The sequence below is a fragment of the Polypterus senegalus genome, chromosome 17 (genome assembly GCF_016835505.1).
Source record: "Polypterus senegalus isolate Bchr_013 chromosome 17, ASM1683550v1, whole genome shotgun sequence".
Classification (NCBI taxonomy): domain Eukaryota; kingdom Metazoa; phylum Chordata; class Cladistia; order Polypteriformes; family Polypteridae; genus Polypterus; species Polypterus senegalus.
In genome coordinates, this window is record NC_053170.1 from 68,528,539 (window position 1) to 68,548,639 (window position 20,101).

The following is a 20,101-nucleotide window of genomic DNA, read 5'->3' on the forward strand; positions in this document are numbered from 1 at the left end:
CAAATGTAACAATATAAACAAGAACACATTAAAACATCTTCAGTTGTAACTTAAATAAACAATAATCAAACATGGTTTCTTCAAAATCTCAAATATAAAAAATGCAGCAGAGTTATATTACAAAATTAAATAGAAACAGTGCTAAAGTGTGTCCACCAGTGCAGATAGATGCGAGTTCTCTAGCTATAGTGATTTATCAACATTTAGTGGACCCAATCACACCTGATTTAAAAGCAGCCAAATCCTGGCGAATTCTGAATTCCAAAATCCATACGTGATTTAAACACATTGTATGAATCCAGCAGTGGTAATTTCATTGTGTTTGAACAGGTGTTTGCCATTGGGAATGGTGAATCATCCAGGAACTCAATCCTTGGCAGCGGTTCCAATCCAGACGGGGGAAGTAAAGTTAGCCCAGTTGCAAACATGAAAACATCTTCCATGCAAACAGCAGCCTGACCTTCTGTAAAGAAACAGAATTGTTCATGCACATCTTGGCATATTGTTACATATTATTTTTAACTACTTGTAAAATAAATAATTATGCAATCTATTTTGCAAACCTTCACAATCAAGGAGATAGTCAGCCCAGTAGCCTAATGTTTGTCCTTCTCTGAGTCTCCTGTTGCTCCCTGATGGACTGAGGTCAGGTTTGAAAAGTCCCTCAAGTTCAAGGGCAGTGACCTTCTTTTTCTGAGTGGCACAGGACAGGGATCATCAAAGAAGGATGCTGCTGCAGTGCAGTCAAAAACTGAAGAGCTGAAAGACCATTTTTAAATCTAAAAAGTACAAAATACATTGTCACACTGCTATAAAGTGCTAATCACATAGTGTATGTGTATGGACAGTATGTTAAAAACATGATTACTCCAGTAATTTGCAGCATCTAAGGTAAAATGTGTTTTATTGTATTGAGTCATATTAGAGAAACTTAGTGTTGCTTCTGCATTTTCCCTTTAAACATGAGTCAATGGGGTACGTTCTTAAAGCCTTTCTGAGTTTCTGGTTTTAGATCACTTATTTTAGATGGTTTGAAGGCTCGAACAGCATGCCTGCCCCCATGTACTACTGTTGGAATGAGACGGGAATCAACTAAAACATTTTTGACCCTGACTCATCACCAGAAACCCTTTTTGAAATCATATATGTTGAAAATTATTGGAACTGTCCTTCACTAATAATGTAGTTGTTGTAAGTTGCTTATTAACAACTGAATTGCAGACTGACATGTTTGCTTTGAACATGGCAATGTAACTTACAAAAATTGTAAGACTAGGATATGATGGTACCTGTCAATTACACATGAGTTTACAGTTCTCATAAATTTCTGTTCCATTACTTATCTAGTTTAACCCTATATCTTGTACAATCACAGAACAATAAATGCATTACTCTGTGTATGTTATCAAGGAAGTAATGATTTTCTCAAAGCACTGCAGAACCTAATAAATAAACCCTGCCCTACTATAGCATTATGCTTTTCCTACCTCTCGCAAAGCTTTCTTTATTTCTTCTTCAGTTACATCATTCACTGTTGCTTTGAATGAAGGCTGGCCTGCAAGATACAGTACAAGATCCTCTGAGAGGAAATGTGGACCTGGGCCTCCATGCACAACTGATACCGCAATCATCTTTCCTGCCAAGAAGTACTCATCCTCCCTGAGAGCTATGAATGAAAATCATTCATATTTTAGAATTTTGGGTGATTTACAATTTGAACCACAATTCCAAATTGCTTTTATTGTTATTTCTACTGTTCCACTCATATTTAGCAACTACTTTTGGAAACATACAAATATGTTCCATAATGCATTAAAATCAAGACAACCCTAAGCATGTTGTTGCTAAATATCTCTGGAGTAGTTCAAGTAACAAAGTGTATCAGTGATGTGATATATAATTACAAGTCACACATCTTAACACTATGTAGACATACCATTTGCATTGTAGACTAAGTAACGTTGTCCTGTTGGTCCATCAAAAATTGGTCAGTCTTTAAGATGGTTCATTAGTAGAGTTAGAAACTCTCGTCTTGGACCACCTGTATCAATTCCATCCTCAAAAACACCAGCATCATCAGTAAATCTGACTAGCATATCACAGGTTTCTGAGTATGTTGCACGCTTGAAGCCTCGGACTGCTCCATCCCAGACATTTGACCTTGTAATGTTGAAACGGCTAACTCTTCCATGATCAATATGATGCGACATCTTTGCAATGATATCAGGTAGTGTAATGTTTACCTCCTCTCTAGAATTACACAAGACTGAGTTACATTTGTGAAATGTCAGACAGTACACAGTTTTCTATTTTTTGCACAACACTGATGTACAGTAAAGAGCTTCTTTCACATATTATCACAGAAGTAATTCAATCTTTTACCATTTAGTGCACAGAGAAAACCTATTGCTATTGTCAATAACTGCCAGCTTACATGGTTGCGTCTGATAAATTCCCCAAATTTACAGGAACTGGCTCTTCATCCTCTTCTTCAACACATGGTGCATAAAGGTTTGTATATTTACTGTAAAGAAATTACCATTACTATGTTAAAAGACAACTCCATCCGTTATACACTAAAACATTCTTCTTAAGTAATTTCCAACCTAAGTAAATCCCTGAAGTATTTGTATCTTGTAAGTTAATCATTCTACAGATATTTTAGAAACAACTTGGCAGTTTATTTTTCATCTAATCTAAAAACGTCTACCAAGGGAATAGTCACATTTTGTCAATTGTTTTTGCTCACCTGTAGTAAGTGAACTTAGTCACATTGTATTCAGGTAGATCCAGAGTATCCTCAGTATCAGATATTACTATCTGAAAAATAAAGTGACATGAGGAACTTAAATGTCCAACACAACATAAAACAAAACTGAAAGAAAAAAATATTATGAGGTAACATTTGGTTCAATGCTTACCTGTCCAGCTTGAATCGTTGATGAATGTCTGGATGCATCTCTGAAACATGTTAAAATTACTACTTTAGTACAACAAAGTATCATGGAGTTAAAAAGGAAATTTAAAATTATGGTAAGTTATAATAATCTAGATAATTTTGCTAAATTTCACAATATTCTTACATTATTTACAACTTTATATTTAGAGCAAAAACTCAACATAAACTCAAGGGCCTGTCCCAAACATGTGATTTGATCACATTACCAGCTAACAGATTACTTACATTTGCAAATTGGTACTTACACTACATCTTCTAGTTTGTGTTTGGGTGTACTTTGGTAACAGTCTTCAAAAACCTGAGGGAAAATACAGCCTATATTATTCTTCTCTTACTACATAAATAATTATCAATGAAATGTTGCCTGCTGAAACATGGCAAGTTGTTAGTATTTCTGACAGATAAACTGGCTGAACAATAATCAAAATGATTCACATGTGTTACACCAAATGCCATTTAAAATGTAAATCCTACTGTTTGTCCAAGTACAATGCAGGAATGTATTTTCAAACTCAATTACAGACGTTACTAAGTAGCTAGCCTCTGTTGAACCAAAATATTGGCAAGCATTATGCACAGAACAGCTCTGGTTAAGATCTAAATTGGCCCTAGTGTGTCCTTGGTGTGTGGGTGTGTTTGTGTGTGTCCTGTGGTGGGTTGGCACCCTGCCCAGGATTGGTTCCTGCCTTGTGCCCTGTGTTGCCTGGGATTGGCTCCAGCAGACCCCCGTGACCCTGTGTTCGGATTCAGCGGGTTGGAAAATGGATGGATGGATGTTAATTTACCACAGTGTCAGCCTGATTGAATTCAATTGTGCTCCTACTTGTAACAAAAATTTCATAATCTGAGTCTGATTCTGAGCTAACATCCACTGCAGTTAAAGGAAAGAAAATCAACACATTATTATGTACAGTATGAAACAGTATGTACAGTATGTGAAATATGTAAAAGTGCTAAATCATCAGATCCACTAACCTCTTCTAAAGTCTTTTTCAAGGCATATAAAAAAAGAGATCCTGCAATATGCCTTTCCTATTTCCTTTTTATATTCTGCCAAAATGAATGGCCTTTCTGTCCCAGGCACATTGACCACCTCTGAGCAATCTGGATACAAAAGTATATATGGCCCTTCATCCATGTCCTTATTAAATGTTCTCATTTTCTGGACAGCTAGTTTCAGCAGATCAGGCGCTGCTACCAGAGGGTCTGTAAATAATGGGAGTGTTTCCCCTCTTACATGTTTTAAATCACTTCCATTTTGCACCATCAATCTTATGTTTATCTAGATAAATAAAAGTAAACAGAATTAGTTTTCTGTAAATTATACATTTATAAGTTTGTTGCAAAGAAAGTTAAACACCAAATGGGTCCACTGATTAAACAATAACTGTCCATGCAGCCATTGTCTTGTATACATGACACAAACAGTTACGCCACCTAACCTGAACTTGTCTTTGTTCTTGTTTTAGTCGTCTCTTTGACCCACAGCTAAAGGACTGTCTTTCTTTTAATTTAAAGTTTCTGTAGTCCATGAACTGTTTATATGATGGGCACAGTTGTTCTTCTGGAATGAACAGAATTGAATATCAACACATTAAGGACAGAATAGTTGTAATCATTTATGGACCATAAAATGTATTGATGTGTATTTAGTTCAACTACTTCCACAATATTGTTTAGTATAATTACTCGTAATATGTGACCTTTAGTTTATGACCACTACAGGTAACACTGCTTGTTAAAAGATGAGATACAAAGGTGTGCTTCTATAAGTTTTTTTAACCAAAACAAACAAACAAAAAAAAAAAATTAATGAATCTCTTTACATTTTCTTCACAATACTCTTAAACGGCATAAATATACAGTACACTAGGAAAATCCATTCCATTACCTGTTGTAAAAGCCATTTGTTAGTTAGTTAGATTATAATAAGTTGATATTAGTATTTTGTTATTAAAATGTTTGAGTATATATTAGTGCATAGTCAATAGGAGGTTCTATTATAATCCCTACAAGCTAAATTGTAAATGGAATATTCTAATTATTTCTTGTCATTCTGACTACACACTATTTCATTTTATGATCTGCCTTGCAGTTGGTAAAGCATGGAGGGCAAACAGCTTCAAACCGTACTGACATACTAAAATGAAGTCTATGTATGTTTGCAATAGAAACGTAACAAGTATAGAAAGTAACTAATTTTTAACCAAGACTGTAATTAGACCAAGGAGACACCTTTTTTCTGTTTTTGCCTTTTATTCTGTGTAATAACTTTTTTCTTTTTCAAATTTTCAATAAACATTTTTGAAACAAACTTTATTGGACTGAGAAATTTCTTTTTGTACGTGTTTAACTCATGCTGCATCCTACCTTTCCAATTGATGCTCAACCTTTGGAACCGAAAAGACCCAGCTATATCTGTACTTTGAAATGTGCTGGCAATTGCTGAATGTTGAAAATAATACGAGACCAAATCATGTTTTATTTAATTAGATTACAACCATTATGAAACTTAACAGTCCCAGTGTATGTTGCGGAAATTATTAAAAAAATGTAAATGACTGCATTAAGTACAACACACATATATACTGTATATCCCAACTTGCACAGAAGTTGTTTATTTGAACGGAATTCTGAATGACTCGTACTACTTCAACTGAGCAATAATAATAATAATAATAATAATAAAAGCCTAGGATAGCTGGCTCTAGATAGCGTTAAAATTCCACTTACCGGTACTTTGATTAACATTTCCAGGTGGTTTAGACGTCGGCTGTGCATCTGGTTCTTCCATGCGGGGAGCCTCTTTTAGAAAGTCTAAACATTTCCCACAAGAATAACAAAAGCGGGCTAACTGGCTAAAATGGTTTCCACAAAATGGACAAAACATCTCTTGATTTACCGTCACAAATTCTGTTCAATGTTCCCTCGCAAAACAGTTTGAATGACACAAAAGGTCAGCAACAAGCACTTCCTGTGTATTGTACCTACCCTTTCTGTTTGATTTGCCACTTGTAAATTTGTTTCGGGCCACTTGTAAAGTTGTTTTCTGCTTGTAAATTTGTTTCCGGCCACTTGTAAAGTTGTTTTCTGATCTGTTAATTTGTTTTACCGCTTGTAAATTTGTCTTGGGAGTTGTAAATTGTTCTCACTATTGTAAAATTGTTTTCTGAAATGTTATTTTGAATTTCCTTTGTAAATTTGTCTTAATGGTTATAAATTTGTTTTGTGAAATGTAAATTTGTTTTGCCCTTCTCGGCCACCGTAGGAAACTGACACTTTTAGCAAATGTTTTACTTATTAATTAAATTCAGTAGGATTTTGTCAGATTGTCAAAGGGTGCAACTCATAATCATAACCACACATTAGATTAAATTATAACTTACAAAGTTGAAATTCAAAATTTAAATATTACTCAATTAAATGAAGTTATTTCCGATCACTACTTAATTACATTTGATTTAGTCCCACCCTTGCCAATGCACTCACAGATTAAAACAAAGGCAGTGCGACATCTAGATTGAAATTTTGCTTCAAAATTTATAGATACTTTTGAGTAAGTCGAGTGTAATTGTGAAAAAACATTTACATCAGTTAACATCAAATGTAAATGTGGAAAACAATTTAGATCAGCTAACATCACATTATAATGTGACCTTGAGAGATGCTCTGGATGCAGTGGCTCCCTTTAAAACAAAAGTGATCAATGCACATAGAAACTCTCCCTGGTTTAATGAAAACACTAGAGCTCTTAAATTAGAGTGTCAAAAACTGGAGCACAGATGGAGAACAACAAAGCTACATGTCTTTCAAATTGCATGGACAGAGAGTGTTAAAAAATATAAAAAAAGCTCTCTTTAAAGCTTGCTCAGAATACTATTCTACAATAATAGATAGCAATAATAAAAATCCCCGGGTACTGTTTAGAACAGTGGGTAAGTTAACAAATGGTAATTCAGATTTACAGTGCAAAATACCAACAGATATTAGCAGTACAGACTTTATGAACTTCTTCAATGAGAAAATTAAAAATATAAGACCCAGATCTCAGTACAAACACATACTAGCTTAGCAGACCCTGTCTCACATTGCATTCAGCACTTTAGCAATTTTAATCCTGTAACTGAGCAGGAAGTCATAACTTTAATTTCTAAAATGAAACCCTCTACTTGTTCCCTAGATCCAGTGCCAACAAAACATGTAAAAAGCGCAATGGAAGTTCTTGCAGAACCTATTCTAAACATTACCAATAGTTTGTTATTGTATGGCACAGTACCTGATGCACTAAAAGTGTCAGTCATTAAACCATTACTTAAAAAGTCAGACCAAGACCAACACATTCTTAATAATTATAGACCCGTATCAAATTTACTCTTTCTCTCTAAGATACTAGAAAAAGTAGTTGCCAATCATCTTCAGTCACACCTTACACATTACAATTTATTTGTGAAATTCCAGTCTGATTTCTGCACTGGTAATAGTAAAGAAACGGCACTAACACGGGTTGTAAACGACATTCTGAAATCCTTTGATGATGGAAACTGCAATGCAATTATGTTGTTAGACTTAAGCACAGCATTTGACACCATTGACCATTCTATTTTACTGCACAGGCTAGAAAATGATGTTGAACTTACAGGCACTGTGCTCGCTTGGTTTAGTTCTTATTTATCAAATCGATTCCAATATGTGCTGACAGCACTCCATCATTATACACAGAAGAGAGATATGGTGGCCCGCAGTGCTCAGTACTGGGACCTTTACTGTTTTCACTTTACATGCTTCCACTGGGATCTATCATTAGAAAACATCATGTTAATTTTCACTCATATGTAGATGACACCCAGTTATACCTTTCTTTTACACCACATGAAGTTTCACAAAGTTGTCTTTAATTAGATGAATTAGTGAATTAAAGGAGTGGATGGATGAGAACTACTTGTCTTTAAATGCAGATAAAACAGAGATGTTAATTGTTGTGGGGAATAACGCTGATCACAACAATATTTTATCATCATTTAACTCAGTTAGAATCACCATTAATTTTACTGAATCAGCCCGCAATCTAGGAGTTATCTTTGATTCAAGCATTTCATTTAAAGCGCACATTACAAAGTTGTCCAAATCATGTTTCTTCCATCTTAAGAATGCTGAGAAATTAAGGCGCTTTCTAAATAAACAGGATTCTGAGAAATTAATTCATGCATTTATTTCTAGTAGGTATGACTACTGCAATGCAGGGTTCACTGGATTGTTCAAATTGTTCTTTCTACAGCCTCCAGTTAATCCAAAATGAACAAGAAAATACAAACACATAACTCCAGTTCTTAAATCCTTACACTGGCACCCGGTTAAGTTTAGGGCAGATTTCAAAATCCTCCTTTGAACATATAAAGCCTTAAATGGCCAAGGTCCGGCTTACTTGTCTGAACTTATCATGAATTACAAACCACAGTGCACATTAAGACCTCAAGATGCAGGTCTCCTTATGATTCCAAAGATTAATAAAATAACAGTGGGAGGTCGAGCTTTTAGTTACAGGGTCACTAAACTGTTGAATGGTCTGCCTCCTACTATAAGAGATGCCCCTTTAGTCTCAGCTTTTAAATCCCAGCTGAAGACTCACTACTTTAGTTTAGCATATCCTGACTAGGGCTGCTGATTAACAGTACAGACTGCATCTCTGCTGTTAGTCATTAGCACCAAAACATAAGTAACATAATAGTTATAATTGGATACTAACCCTCACCTGTTCTGTTTCTCTTCTCAATACTCAAATGTGGGACTTGATGCCACGGCCCACCTGCCAAGTTGTTTTGCCTGCCTAAGGTAAAGTCATCCCTAAAGGAGGATCACAGGATTCATCGGGTACAGGGTCCTTTCATTGGATATGCTGGCCCAGTGCTGTCTCGGCTGTGGAATGGCCAAATGGGGGAGGCAGCTTGATGGCTGAGGTCTCCAGGACTCTAAACAAATCCAAATCATATTATATGACATCATCCCCCTGTTAAATTCTGCTCCGTACTTGTAAAATTTTTATTTTTATACTGTATTGAGGATTTGCTCTGTTCTGTGTATTTTATTGTATTGGCCCCCTTCTTTTTGACACCCACTGCATGCCCAACCTACCTGGAAAGGGGTCTCTTTTTGAACTGCCTTTCCCAAGGTTTCTTCCATTTTTTCCCTACAAAGTTTTTGGGAGTTTTTCCTTGTCTTCTTAAGAGAGTCAAGGATGGGGGGCTGTCAAGAGGCAGGGCCTGTTAAAGCCCATTGCAGCACCTCTTGTGTGATTTTGGGCTATACAAAAATAAATTGTATTGTATTGCATTGTATATCATATACCATGAATAGCCACTCCACTAAAATGAAACATATCAAATAATGGTGTAAGTATTTGAATTATAAACAGATGAATGAAGCATTTTCCCCTGTATTACAATACATTGTGCAAAATACATACATCAGCTGTTCAACAAATATTTCAATAAAAAAGGTGTTAATGTTTCATTCTTCTCTATGCTATATCAACTTTAATTAACCAAAAGGAGTATTCAATTCATTTTCCCAAATAAAATCTCTTAAATTACACTACGTTGTAGTTTAGCTCTCCCAACTAAAAATCTCCTTAATTTCTTTAAGATTTAACAAAAACAAAATTTTGTCATATAGTGCATGTGTTCACTGATGTACCGTATATACTCACGTATAAGTTGGGTTTTGAAACCAGAAAAATCGATCATAAAATCAGACCGTTCAAAAATGTGACACATTTTTTTTTTACAACTTCTTGCCTCCTCCACTCTCACATTAGTTTCTCAGATGCATCGAATTTTGTTGTAGCAGCACAGTTACCAATTTCTTTTGCTACTTCAATGATGTTTAATTTAAAACCAGCATCATATTTTCTTCTGATCCGCCAGTATATATGGTAGTCCCTTTTCCTGTGATCATTGACAACCTGTGTATGTTTTTTAGTAGGGGCAACACAGAAGAGAAAGTGCACATTTTTCTGTATAAACATGAGCAAAAAAAAAACCTTTAACTCTGCACCCCATTCAAAGTTGGTGAATGCATGGTCAAGGGCTTCCTTTCATGATTATATTGGAATGCTGTCTAATGTGGCTGCCACCAGGCATCCTCTTCCACTTTTCATGTCTAACGTTTTCTGTAAATTTTATCATGTTTAGCACAACTGGGTTGGCAAATATATGTTTCTTGTGGCAGATGTCACACATTTCAATCACCTGGTTCTGAGTCACAATTTAAAGGAAAACTCCAACTAAAAGTAGTAGTTTTTGTATATGTTACTTATCTCATGCATTTTGCAGTGGTGGCTTAGAAAATGTTTAATAATTAGTTTTCATAGAGAAAGGACATCATAATGATTCTGATAGAACGCGACCCTGTAGTATCTAATTCCAGACAATGTCAAATGAGGTTAAAAATGACGTGTTACTCTTTTTGCATAATACACTTGTCAGTTATCTAGTCCTATGCTCAAAATGTGAAAATGCATACTTTTTTTACTAAAATACTTTTTCTGGTTTGTTGTCCGTGCGATGTGGCCGCAAAGAGATTAAACAACTCAGCACATCCACATAAAAATGACAAGGGGAAGTTTTCTTGAAGGCTTTTACTGGACGTACCTTGTTGTTAACATGAAATATATACAAAAGAAACATACAGGTATTTACAAGTGTTGAACCAAAGACAATAAATAATGATTTACAAAGTAATACAAAGCAGAGAGTATACATTAAACAATGAAGCTTTAAAAGACACTTACAAGGTGAGTGATTTCCCCGATCTGATCAAGACAAAGAGAAGTGTGTTGACAGACGTCCAAATTGCTGCATACCACAATTAACCAGACTCAGGGGTTTATATACCTTAGATATACGTTTTGGACGTGACCAAAATAAGATAAAGGGGTGCCTACGTGAGACACATGGGGTGTATTGTATTTAAATGTTTATTATGGGACCTACATGCTTTACGTGAGTTTCATAGACATTTATAACACCACTGTGAGCGTGGGACGTGACTGACAGGTGTGTTAATAAAAGACAAGACAAAGGAGGAGCACAGCTCACCAAATAACAGCAACAGCTAACAGCATGTAGGGTAGAACAACTGGATTAAACTGAGCAAATCATAAACAGGAACTAAAAGCCTCATGGGAGTCCTTTTTTTAATTAAAGACCCGCATCTCCCCCTCATTTGTTGGTCAACAGTCCTACCTTCAATTAAAAAAGTGACTCCCATAATTATTCTGTACATAAGTATTTAACAATATCATAGCAAAAATGCATGCATTTTGCACCCTTTGATCATAAGGCTTGATAACTGACATGTGGATTATGCAAGACGAGTAATATGAGATTTCTTTTTCTTTTTCAATGGATGTTTTTCACAGCATTTGGTGTTGTGCAGTGTTGTAATTATATTAGAAATGTTGTGATGTTTTTTTTCCACAAAACATGACATCAAAAATTGTTCTCAGCCATCAGTACAAACTATAAGAGGTCAGTAACATATAAAAAAAGATAATCTGTGGGTGGAAAATTCATTTAATTCCCACATATAAATGCTTTCATCTTCATACATTAAGTATGAGATGATAAATAGTGCAATTTTTACATTTGCTGCTGTTCAACTTCATCATTGGAACATTTCATTGCAGATGTTCAGCTGTCTGAACAAATGTGATTATAGTTCCTACACTCTAGATCTTTGGACTACACATAACAGAATATACTACCAGATAACAGATTACTTTCAAGTCATTTTTTGGCTTTTTTTGTAATTTCATGGATAACCCAAAATAAAATGTAAATTTGAGTTAAATGTATCATTTCACTTAAATGTATCATTTCATTTACCCCTGAATAACATATTTATTTACAAGTGTTAGTGGTTTTTTTTTGTATCTTCAATAAAACTGAATCTGCTTTTCAAACAGCCAGAATGTTGCTTTCTCTTTAATTTTTAAGAAGACAATGTTCATATGGCAAATCTGTGACAAGTTTTACTAAATGAAAATGATGAATTGCAATGAGAACATCATTAACAACATCATGATGAGAAAAGACCTCTCAGCCCATGTAGGCTCCCTTTTTTTCAGCTTGACCCGAATGTGTTAATTGCATACTCTGTCTCAGTAAGTCAAAATGGTAGGAAGAAAAAGAAAACAACAGGAGCATAACATAATATAAAAATGATACATACAGTATTTCTTTATTAAAACATCCAATAAACGTAACTGATCATTTTTCCTTGATGTACATTTCAGACGTTTAAATATATCTTTGTATTGTAAACTTGCTTTTGCCACACATTATCTTTTCTAAACTTGTTGTAAATTGAAGCACTTTAATTAATTCCTCTCATATTTTAAGTCCTTCAAGTCATGCATTTTGAATGTCACCATTGTCAAATGTATTACAAGAGAAGGTAAACAGTAGACAGCTTCCCCTGCAACTTATTCATTTTGAATAAGTGAAATCAGTTTGAAATACATTCAGTAATCTCTGAAATTTACAATGTGGTCTTGCTTAACTTCACTAAAATAAAAATGCACCAATGCTTTAAAAAATTCTATAGAGTGCAAATTGTTTTCAAAATCATAATAATTGTGCACATCGCTATAGCAGTAAAGGTGTATTTTTTTGTTGAGTTAAAGGAAGTGGGCTGACTGCTAGAGACAAAAATGCATGTGCTGTTAGATTTCTAATCTGAGACTCAGTGGCGACCCTCTGATACGTGGCCGCACACCCTCTACACATTTTCATTTGCTTTCAATCAAGGCCACCTGTGGTTTTTCCCTGACCTTGTCTGCCCTGCCACTGTCTTTAGCCTGTAATTTATATTTGTCAAAAGGTGCAGGAGGTGCCATATTCCATCTCTGACCTCCAGCCGTGCAAAGGGAAGACTATCATGCTCACAATCCCCACTGCTTTTTATTGATCCTGTCTCTTAAAGCTGAAGAGGTTTTCTCTCAGCAGTGTAACAGGACTTCAAATGTCTGTAGGAATGACTTTGAATTCTTTGAGTATATTTAGTCAAATCCTTTCTCTCTTTCCGATTTCCACAATTGTCCAATTTACTTATTTAAATGTATCTTAGCAGCATAAGATGCAAGCCGGGTTTGAAGCAATTCAAAAACTGTGTATGGAGCCATTGAAACGGTCTAAAAAAACCTGTGGTGCACCTAAAAAATATAGTGATTGTTGTTTATACTAGAAGTTAAAAGGTGTATTTCAAAGATAACAAGAGTTTTTAGGGGATTCCAAACTTATAATTGCATCCTACGCACAGTTAACTTGCAGGCATGTTGTTTGCTCTCAGGCACTCAACACAACGCCCACAGCAACACACTCTCTTTCTTTTATTTTTTTAATTGCTATATTTTATTCCATGTAGAAAGAATGCTTTTACAGGGAACAAATAGGCAATTTAAAAGAATATGTTATACTTACCTTCCATATTGTATGAGAGAATCCTTGCTATAAAACCATTGTATAAAGGTACAATGCTGTTCACTAAAGGCATAATGACCAATTAATGACACAAGAGGATCAGATTGAGACTAAAAATTCAATTGCTGTAAATGGAGAGGTTGCTATAGACTGTAGTTTAAACATTAAGTCAAGACAAGTGGCTTTATTGTCATACCATTCATACATAGAATTTCAGCGAAATAACAGACCCCAGGATCGCTGTTCAGCATATACATAAACACAGGACAAGTGCAAGACAGGTAAAGAGCTATACTAGATAGATAGATAGATAGATAGATAGATAGATAGATAGATAGATAGATAGATAGATAGATAGATAGATAGATAGATAGATACTTTATTAATCCCAAGGGGAAATACACATACTCCAGCAGCAGCATACTGATAAAAAACAATATTACAGCACCACTGCCTCTGTCCAAGTGGGAGAGGGATCGGTGAAGCATATAGATGATATCATCCTCCGCTCCCACCTTCTCCTGGTATGCGAACTGTAGAAATTTATCTACTATAAACAGATAAAGAAATAATAGGTTAGTGAGTAGACAGTAATAATTTGAAATAGTTATACATAAATAAATTATAAAAACAATGGTTACATGTGTAACAAATGTACTGCATATAAACAAGCCACTAGGAGCAGATCTGAGGGCATGGGAGCACAGAGTTCAGATTTTGGACAGCCAAAAGGTTAAAGCTATTGCAGAACCCAGTAGAACTGGTTCAGGTGCTATAGTGCCTTCTGCCAGATGAAAGTGGGACAAAGATCCTGGAGGGATGAGAGGGGTGATAGTGACCCTTCACAATGCATCGCTTTATAAAGATATCTTTAATGAAGTCCTGAGAGACCCCAATGATTTTTTTCTCCTGTGTGCACTATATGTCATAGGACCTTATGATTACAGACACTACAGTTCCAGAATCAGACAGTGATGCAGCAGGTCAGCGCACTCTCAGTGGTATCTCTGTGGAATGTGGAAAGAATTGGGTGTAGGCAGGCTTGCTTTCTGCAGCCACCGAAGCAAGTGGAGACGCTGCTGCTGTGCCTTCTTGGCTATGGAGGGAGTACTAATTGACCAAGTAAGGTAAGTTGCCAGTTGCACACCAAGGAAGTAGGTGCTCTTGACCAGTACCATTATTGCAGAAGTTGACTTTCACCACACCAAAGAGCCTCTGTGCCCAGTCACTGTTCAGGGGGTGGATATGGAGGTGGTGCATTGCTACAAGTACTTGGGGGGTCCACATCAATAATAAGCTGCTGTAATACCACAGATGCACTATATAAGAAAGATAAGACCTTTTTTCTTAGGAGACTGCTCTCCCTTAATGTAGATTGGAAAATCCTTCACATTTTCTACATCTATGTGATGGCCAGTAGGATTTCCCATGCTGTGGTGTGCAGGGCCAGTAACATCTCTTTAAGAGAGACCCAGTGAATCAACAAGCTAATTAAAAAGGCAGGTTCAGTTATGGGGATGCGCACTTGACCCACTGGAGATAGTGAAAATTAAACTGAGTGCCATTATGAACAATGCTGCACATCCCCTCTCTGACAAACTAACACTAAATACCTTCATCCAACAAATTATTCAGCAGAATTGTGGTAAGAAAGGCTACTGGGACTCCTTTATACTAACAGCAATAGGACTGCATAATGCCTCACTTTGACAGTGACTGATCATTTTATCTTTAGCAAAATTTTTATTTTTTCCTTTCTTTTCAGTCACTGGTGTGTACTTATAATGACCTCCACCTCCCCAGTCAGGTTGACATGGAGTTGGCAGAGAAGCAGAGGCAAAGGCTTTTCATGGAGGGTTTTTGACAAAGGATTGAGGGCCGAGGATGAGGACGTGGGGAAGTTGGTGACAATGATGGTGACAGCAAGTACATTGAGAAAGGAGAGGTCTGGGATCGATGAAGGGGTGTACTTCATTTGAACCTGGAGTAGTTAGCCTTATGGACAGGCACTGAAGAGCATAGTATTTGTTGTTTTGTTTACTCGTTCTCTCATTTAGCATCCTTAATTTTCACCCTTATTTTTTTTACTACAGTTTTTTCAGTCAAGCATCTTTTTAAACAGAGAATGGAATAAATAGGAATCTTTCTGGGCTGATAAACACCCCATCTTGTCTCAAGCTGAATATAAAATGTCCTCTGAAAGACTACACCCCTTTACCTCAGTCAGTCAAAACAGACCTGGGGTGATGTCAAAATGTGACACAGAAACAGAAGAAAGCAGCCTTTTAAATAAAAGTAACAAGAAGAATGAAGAAGGCAACATAGAACATTGGTTTCAAAATGAAACATAAATATTACTTACTGAGGTTAGGTCATGTCAGGTTGTGGAGCATGTACTGGTAGAGCACGTTACCGCACCCAGCATACAAAGAAACAGCTCAGGATCCTGGATGGCAAACCCCAAGGCAGACACACGGTCCAGTCCCACCCCTTGGAAATGACCATCTATCTGCTGCAGCCAGGTGTTAGATAGATAGATAGATAGATAGTTGGATGTCCCTTTGGCCTGGTCCAGCTACATGTGTCTTCAACAATAAAAACCCTGTGAGCTGGATCACCCTGGGGGAATTGCGCCACATGGCAGTAGTCCCATAACTTATAGTCCCTCAAAATACAGGTAATGTGTTTCAATCAGCACTCCATGAGCAACCCCTCCTTCGAAAAAAACTCAAACCAGTAATACCCAAGGATTCTCTAATGAGATACAGTACCGAACGAGTCCAGTCTTCGTCTCAGGTTACTGGATAGAATCCATGTCTTGCTGCCATAAAGAAAAACAGGAAGCACCAGAACTCTAAAGACCATGCTCTCCCTAACCATTTACTGACTTACAGGAAGAGTCATAAGAGACATGAATGTTCCTGCCAAGGTAAGTAAATCTCTCAACAAGATCGACACTCTCCGCAGGCAGACACACTACTGATGGCTGTGCCCAAGAGGTTGTTAAAGGCCTGGATCTTGGTTTTTATCAAGTATTATTTTACTTGCAAGCTCAAAAACTCAGACTCTTCACTCAGTCTCTCAAGAGCCCCGATCAGGGCCTCCATTGACTCCACAAAGATCTCAGCATCGTTGGCAAAGTCGAGATCAATGAATCTTTCTCCACCAACAGATGCCCCACAGCCACTGAACCCCATGACCCAGCCCCACACCCAGTTCATGCAAGCATTGAACAGAGAAGGAGCAAGAAAACACCCCTGACATACCCCAGAATCAACTGGGAAAAACAGAGAGGTTCTGCCACCACTCTGTACAGCACTCACAGTACCAGTGTATTGACTGGCCATGATATCCAGCAACTTTAGAGGGATCCCACAAAGTCTCAAGATGTCCACCAGGGCAGCTTGTTAAACTGAGTTGAATGCTTTATAAAAATTGACAAAGACTGCAAAGAAACTGTGGTGATTATCACATTTGTGCTTGATGAGAACCGAGTGCTAGGATGCAGTCGATAGCATACTTCTTAAGGTAAAACCAGATTGTTCCAGACACTGCTAGGTGAGCAGGTGATCACAGATTCTATTGAGGATGACCATAGCGAGGGACTCAGAGCAGTATTATCCCCCTGTAGTTGCCGCAATCCAGGCGATCACCCTTCCCTTCCAGATAGGGACAATAAGTCCCATTTTCCAGTCAGTTTGGATGATGCCTGTCTCTCAAATGGAAGCGAACATTGCTTGCAATGCCAGGAGGACAGTTTTACCACCAGCCTGGAGAAGTTCACCCTGGATCAGCTTTTTTATCCTCCTTGCAAAAATATAAATACATTTTTGGCAGAACTTCATACGTTAAGTATATGAGTTGCATTAGAACAATCTGACCTGTAAACTTTTCAAATTTGTCATTTTTTAGGGTGTGCTTGGAATGTAAAGACCTAATGACTAATGTAATGTGGACACCTGCTAAGGTTCATCTTCTTAGCTCTCTAAATGAGGCAGATTGAATCCAGACAGTTAGTGAAAGTGGCAAATATTTTGTATCAATGTTGTTTTGCAATTCCAAACAGGGACATGTAGAAAAAACAAATGGACAGTTAGTCAAGAACTTATAAACTCAAAAAAGATTGTTAGTTATCCAGAGGAGAGCTTAATGGTAGAAAGTTTAAGCAATTTCTCACAGCTGTGTGAAGACGTAGGTCTTCAAGAGGTACCTGAATATTATTAGTCTAATAGTGGTTCTGTCAGGTTAAAAATATTCAGAGAGGGAATAATAAACAGAATACATTTTAGTTTATATCTAGAGGGCAAAGTTATTAGACATGGCCATAGCAGATCTTAGACTTCTAGGCGGAACACAGAGATGGAGTCCATATACTAGATGCTTAAAAGTGGATTAAACATTAATAATAATTAGCTATCTACTATAAGTAACCAAAGCCATCCATTGGTGTCTTCTACAAAATCTAAATTCTAACACCCATTTTTACACATGTGCTAGAGTTTAAAATGTATCACTTTATTTTCAGTATCTTCAACAAGAGTGGTGTGCTTAGAAAATCTGAAGGTATTCCTATAGAATAAACAAATGCAATTTTTTGTGCGATGTCATGCAGTTTCAGGAAATTGAGCAACGTGTGATACTTAACACACTAAATATAGGATAATTAATTAGTCTCCACTAGATCTGTTGTTAATGCAAATGTTGATAAGTACTGAAAGATAAAATAAAAGAGAGAAATGAAGAGGTGGGACAACTTGAGGGCAAATCCCATATATTTCTGACAAAACAAAAAAAAATTAGGCAATAGCACCAACCTTCAACTCCAGGTGAAATTACCCTTGATAAGCCCTCAAATTTTCACCCAAACACATCTGTCTGACAGTTGATACATAAACAGCTGAAGCTGAAGACCAACTCTACATTTTAGTGGGTGCTAAGTTGAGTGTCCATGTCTTGCAATCCAATATTTTCAGTCAACATTTGGGATTTGTATAATACCTTGCTCTCCAAACACAACTGTGCTATTATGCTGTTCCTGTGGTAGTTGTGCTTGCATGTACTCTTAGGTACAAGCATGCCTATGGATAGCACTCATGGCCCCACATGTGATATGTGGAAGAAAACTTTGACTTCGGAATTCACATAGCCATTTAGGATAAAGATTTTTGATATGCTTTCCATATTAAAATATCATCTTAAAGAAGTACCATAAAAGATTAATGTCACAAACCTCATATCAGGGAAACAGATATAGGTCAAGTGAACAAGTTGTACTGAAAGATGACTAAGAAATCAGTACAAAAATAATGGACAGTCACTACATACACAGTGTAGCGTGTGGCCAGGGCTCTTGCAGCAGTACCTCAGACTCCCGCAGGGCTTCATGTGAGTTGGAGTGTGGTGCAGCCCTGTTGGGATCCGCAAGAGCCGCCAGAGGGTGCTGAAGCAGGAGCTGCTGTGTTCTTCCGCCACACCGGAAGTGCTGCCGGAAACAAGTAATCAAGCACCTGAAGCACTTCCGGGTGCATTATAAAAGGATCCAGAAGCCACTACTCAGGGAGCCAGAGTCGGGAGGAGGAGCGACAAAGCTTGACCCGAGAACGAGTGGAAGAGAGAAGGAAAAGAGTAAAAGAAGTGATTAATTGTTTGTGCTGTGCTTGGACTGTGTCATACTTGTGGGGGACAGGGAAGGCGTTTCCCATAAGGGAAAAAAAAAATAAACCTAGTGTGCATTGAACTTGTCTCCCACATGTGTCTGTGACGGGTTCAGCTGGCGGTGCCAGTCTGGTAGGCCACAACAGACATTTCAAGTGGCTCAACAGAATAAGAAGAACCAGAAAATAATAAAATAGACTTTTATTTTATATAAGTCATTAGGGTGTAAATCAAAGAACCAATCACAGTAAAATGCATGAATTGACTAACACTGCATGTAGAGTAAATAGTTTATAAAATGAACCTCTATCCTGTAACAGACTGCTGTGAAGGATGCTCCTTCTAAGAAATTTGGCGAGGAGTATTTAAATAATGCAATGAACAGTTTTTTTCCTGCCTGATTACTGACTAAAAGGCTTTATCAGATTTGTCCGGTTAGAGGATACATTTCTTTCCTTAATTAAGATGTTGATTTGTATCACAGATATCATAACTGCTATTACTATTTGTTGATGATTCAGTTTAATAATTACACATATTAGTGGTAAGAAAGATGTCCATTTACCAAATATGTCCAAAGTTATTTCTCTAGATAAACTTATAAACCTATAAATCCTGCCAGCCTGTAGAACATGGACATAACCAAGTGAAAGTTAGGAGATAGGAGGATTTGGGTCTCTTTACAGGGCTCATTTAAATCAATAAGATGTATTCAGTATAAAGATTTATACCATTATTTACATGAACAAATTGAGACATATCAAGTAAATGGATACCTTTACAATCATTAATGTGCTGTTATACTCATCACCCCACTTACAACTGGTAATCTTCTTTTTAGTTTTTCTTGTTTAAATTAACAAATGTTTTGATATTTATGGTATGCGAGTCATTTTATCACTATGGTGAAAGCCTCCCCTTTCCTTCCTCTACTTTTCTACGCATTTGTGTGTTCTGTTCTTTTACATAAAATGGATTGCTTCCCATTTTTATGTAACCTTTTGGAAGA

General features: G+C 36.7%; 2 long non-coding RNA genes across 3 annotated transcripts; both read right to left on the minus strand.

The window, feature by feature from the left end:
- Positions 1-1,578: 1,578 nt before the first annotated feature.
- On the minus strand, positions 1,579-2,523 carry LOC120517940. The gene is made up of 3 exons (XR_005631139.1): positions 2,435-2,523; positions 1,937-2,250; positions 1,579-1,666 (listed from the first exon to the last, which is right to left on the minus strand). It is a non-coding gene; the product is annotated as an uncharacterized LOC120517940 (long non-coding RNA).
- Positions 2,524-2,755: 232 nt separating this feature from the next.
- Positions 2,756-4,016, minus strand: LOC120517939. Of its 2 annotated transcripts, none has more exons than XR_005631137.1 (4): positions 3,935-4,016; positions 3,745-3,830; positions 2,922-2,961; positions 2,756-2,820 (listed from the first exon to the last, which is right to left on the minus strand). It is a non-coding gene; the product is annotated as an uncharacterized LOC120517939 (long non-coding RNA). The 2 variants fall into 2 exon arrangements; XR_005631138.1 differs by lacking the exon at positions 3,935-4,016 and adding an exon at positions 3,205-3,257 and having other exon boundaries at positions 3,745-3,766.
- Between the last annotated feature and the right edge of the window lie 16,085 nt (positions 4,017-20,101).